We start from the raw sequence: 4,756 nt of genomic DNA on the forward strand, positions 1-4,756 counted from the left end.
TGGAGAAGGCAGTGGCACCCCACTCCAGTACTCTTGCGTGGAGAATCTCATGGACAGAGGAGCCTGGTAGGCTGCAGTCCATGGGGTCGCAAAGAGTCGGGCATGACTGAGCAACTTCACTTTCACTTTTCACTTTCATGCCTTGGAGAAGGAACTGGCAACCCACTCCAGTGCTCTTGCCTGGAAAATCCCAGGGACAGGGGAGCCTGGTGGGCTGCCGACTATGGGGTCGCACAGAGTTGGACACGACTGAAGTGATTTAGCAGCAGCAGCAGCCCCAGCTCTGATATTTAAAAAATATCTGTTTCTCTCTCTACTCTATTGCCTGTTTCTCTGGAGAACACTGGCTAACACAGAGAACTCTAGGAAAGACGATCCTACAGGAAAAAAAAGAGCTGTTTGATCATAATCTGATAAAAGCTATCCAGTTTGACAGAGAACTTGCAGATAAATCAGTGACAGATATCTTAAAACAAAACTATGCAAGGGAAAAGATTGAAGCAACTGTTAACTGCAAGGAAAACAAAAAAATGGCTTAAGAAGATAGGGTAATGGGACTTCCCTGGTGGTCCAGTGGTTAAGACAGCATTCCCAATGCCAGGGGCCTGGGTTCGATCCCTGGTCAGGGAAATAGATCCCACATGCTGCAACTAAGAGTTTGCATGCTGTAATTAAAAGATACTGCATGTCACAACTAAGGATCCTGCATGCTGCAACAGAGATCTAAGATCCTGAGTGCCTCAACTAAGACCCAGTGGAGCCAAATAAATAAATAAATACTTTTTTAAAAAAGACAGGGTAATTATAATGCCTCATTTGGTTCAGTTATAAACTCTGAGTTAAAAATTTTTTATAATTGAAGTACAGTTGATAAACAATGTTGTGTTAGTTTCAGGTGTACAGCAAAGTGATTCAGCTTTACATATATATAAGAAATACACATATATTCTTTTTCAGATTATTTTCCATTATAGATTATTACAAGATATTGAATATACTTGGCTGTGTTATACAGTAGCTCCTTGTTTTATCTATTTTTTCTATAGTAGTATGCGTCTGGTAATCTCAAGCTCCTAATTTATTCCTCTCCTTTCCTCTGTGGTAACCATAAATTGGTTTTCTATGTCCGTGAGTCTGCTTCTGTTTTGTAAATAAGTTCATTTGTATCATTTTGTTAAACTCCACATATAAGCAATCAGTTCAGTTCAGTTCAGTTCTGTTCAGTTGCTCAGTCGTGTCCGATTCTTTGCGACCCCATGAATCGCAGCATGCCAGGCCTTCCTGTCCATCACCAACTCCCAGAGTTCACTCAAACTCACGTCCATAGAGTCGGTGATGCCATCTAGCCATCTCATCCTCTGTCGTCCCCTTTTCCTCCTGCCCCCAATCCCTCCCAGCATCAGCAATATCACATGATATTTCTCTTTCTCTGATTTACTTCACTTAGTATGATAATCCCTCGATCTATCTGTGATTTGCAAATGGCATTATTTCTTTTCACGGCTCAGTAATATTCTGCTATCAGTGGACACTCAGGTTGCTTCCATGTCTTGGCTATTGTAAATAGTGCTGCTATGAAACTGGGGTTTTCATAGCAAAAAGATATGCATATGTTTTTGCACTAGAGTTTCTGTTTTTTCCAGATATGTACCTAGGAGTGTGACTGCTGGATCACGTGGTAACTCTAGTTTTAGTTTTTTAACGGACCTCCATACTGTTCTCCATAGTGGCTGTACCAATTTACATTCCCATCAACAGTGTAGGAGAGTTCCCTTTTCTCCATACCCTCTCCAGCATCTATTATTCATAGACTTTTAGAAGATGGCCATTCTGACTGGTGTGAGGTGATACCTTATTGTACTTTTGATTTACATTTTTTTAATAATTAGCAAAGTCAGGCATCTTTTCACATGCTGTTGGCCATCTATATGTCTTCTTTGGGGAATAAAATATTGATTTAAGGAAAATGATGGTGGTGGAAGAAGTTATATGGAAGTTGGGTGCAACTAAGTAAAATCTTCATCTTCACTGAGGAAGTTAAAAAATATCTAAAATTGAAATTATTTAAGAAAAAGCAATGTTATTTAGAAACAAGGTGATAAATAACAGAAGAAACAAACAACTAAAAGCATTGAAAGCAGCTGCTTGCTGATTAACTCCAGTGGCAGTGGGTGGGGCAAGGAACTGCTATTTATCATTATAATATTGTAGATAATTTTGTGTTTTTCACGTCCATACTGCTTCGATAAAAACAAAAACGAAATTAAAAGTTACACAAGTCCAATGTGAAAAATTTGGAAAGTATAGGAAAGTATAAGAAAGAGAGAAAGTAACTATGTACATATTTGAGGAATAGGATTATTAAATGAATTTGATATAAAGCTTTTAAATTTGAGGATTTAATTTGAGGATTTTAAACTATCATAAATTAGATATAAATGGGCAAATGCTATAACGAAAGTACAATATTAGAGACTTCCCTGGTGGTCCAGTGGCTAAGGCTTCCAATGCAGGGGGCTTGGGTTCAACCTTTGGTCAGGGGATTTAGACCCAAAGGTCCCACAGGCCACAACTAAGACTCGGCACGGCCAAAGAAAGAAATAAATATTTTTAAAATGAGTACAATACTGTATGTAAAATATTGCAGGTATAATTACATACAGTATAATCATATACAGTATGATCCCATATGTGTTTATGTGTGTATTAGAAAGTAATCTGTGCACCTGAAACTGATATACAGAAAAAGGAAAATTGCTAACCACTTGGCAGTTAATTTATTCTGCTGAAATTTGTGATTCCCAATACACTACTCAACATACAATAAACATTATTATCTGCGATGATAACTTTCAGCCAGTTGAGGCCATCTAGTTGCTTAAAAGGAGTTCATTGAAATAAATAAAACATAATTAGGGGGAGGCGGTTATTTATAGGGGCTGAAACAAGACAGACCTAAAACTGCAGCTTTTGGGAGAACCATCTGTTCTTGCCAGTCTTGTACCTCTGCTCAGACTTGAACTTGGCCTCTCGTTTGGGCTTGCATTTGAGAACAGGTTCTCTGAAGACGTCCTTGTTGATTACAGCTTTGTCCAAGGGGTTATCCACAGAGTACTTTGTGGGCCTGAGTTGATTGGAATGATAAACTTTCACAGAAGACTTGATCTTTGACTTCTTGGCAGTTTTCTTCTTGCCTATGGCCCTTGTCACTTTGCAGGGATAGCAATCACTTCCAGCCACCAGAACATGATTGTAGATTCTGTCCGAGGTGCCATCATCAATGTTCTTCATGATGACTGCTTTGCGTTCGGAGTGGTGACCAGCCAGGACCAGCATCACATTCTGGGTATCATAAACTTGCCCATTTTGGGAGCAACCTCTCAGGGCTACAGCAGAATGCACAAAATATTAGAAGGAAAGAAAAGAAAAGGGAAGGAGGGAAGGAAGGAAGTACTCTGGAGGAATACCTACCAAAATGTTGCTTGGCAGTGACTGGGGCTGGGATTGAAAGTAGGGTGGGCAAGTGAGGTGTTAGGACTCACAGTGTAAGGAAACACACTCGCAGGGGCAAGAGCATGCGAGTGCAGGGGCTGTACCTGAACTCGAGGGCCTTCCTCAGTGCTGCAGAGACATCCCTAGATGCCTCCCTTGCCTCTGTCTTTGCCCTGATGGGGACCAAGAGCTGCTGGATTGTGGGCACTTCCTCCTTTTTTTTCACTCAGATATATGTTTAAATTCCTTATTGCTCCGGGGTGTGTGGGCCAGTGGCATTAGAACTACCTGGGAACTTGTTTGTAATTCAAGATCTTAGCTCTGCCCCAGAGTTTCTGAATCAGAAACTGCATTTTATTTTATTTTTTCCTTTCTGGCTATACCACGAAGCATGCTGAACTTCCCTGACCAGCGAGAGAACCCGTGCCCCCTCCAGTGGAAGCCAGAAGTCTTAACCCTTGGACCACCAGGGAAGTCCAGAATCTGCATTTTAACGGAATCCCAGGGGATTTGTTTGCACGTTTAAGTCTGAGAAACACTGGGCTAGTAGGCACCACACACGGTTCCTGCCCGCAGCTGGAGGGAATATTCAGAGGCAGTTGATGTCATGGCCACCAGAGGGTCGGATACACACTGCCAGGGATAAGATGCCTATTCCCTGAGGAACTGTGGTCTTTGCCAAGAGGCTGAGCTTCAGCTGGTGATACAATCACAGGTCAGCTTGACGGGGGAAGAGCAGGTATTACCTTTGGGACAAAGAACAATTCAAAGCAATGTTTAAAGAGAAGGAAAAGGTTAATGGGTGTGAAACTGGGAAAAGGAGCAAGACAGAAAAAAAAAAAGGTGCTAATATTCGAACCAGGTAATTCAAGTCCCACGGAGATGAAGAATGACAATATACTATAAGGTTGTTTATCCAAGAGTTTATTAGAGAAAACTGTTATAAAACAGAAACTTGGATTTGGTGAATTATATCAAAATTATAAAAAGGCAGAGATAATATAGAATAGAAAATACAAAGGGAATGAATCTGTTCAGTGTTCCCATTAACCAGAAGTCAATTAGTAAGGGTCCTGCTATATGTCTTTCTCCGTTTGATGGTTTAGTCCTAAGGCCTGTTTGACTCTTGCAATCCCACAGACTGTAGCCTACCAGGCTCCTCTGTCCAGGGGATTCTCCAGGCAAGAATACTGGAGTGGGTTGCCATTTCCTTCTCCAGGGGACCTTCTTGAAGCAGAAATCAAATCTAGGTCTCCTGCATTGT

General features: G+C 41.1%; 1 pseudogene; it reads right to left on the reverse strand.

The window, feature by feature from the left end:
- Positions 1-2,955: 2,955 nt before the first annotated feature.
- On the reverse strand, positions 2,956-3,365 carry LOC128055144 (60S ribosomal protein L27-like; annotated as a pseudogene).
- Between the last annotated feature and the right edge of the window lie 1,391 nt (positions 3,366-4,756).

This window comes from Budorcas taxicolor, chromosome 11 (genome assembly GCF_023091745.1).
Source record: "Budorcas taxicolor isolate Tak-1 chromosome 11, Takin1.1, whole genome shotgun sequence".
NCBI classification, from domain to species: domain Eukaryota; kingdom Metazoa; phylum Chordata; class Mammalia; order Artiodactyla; family Bovidae; genus Budorcas; species Budorcas taxicolor.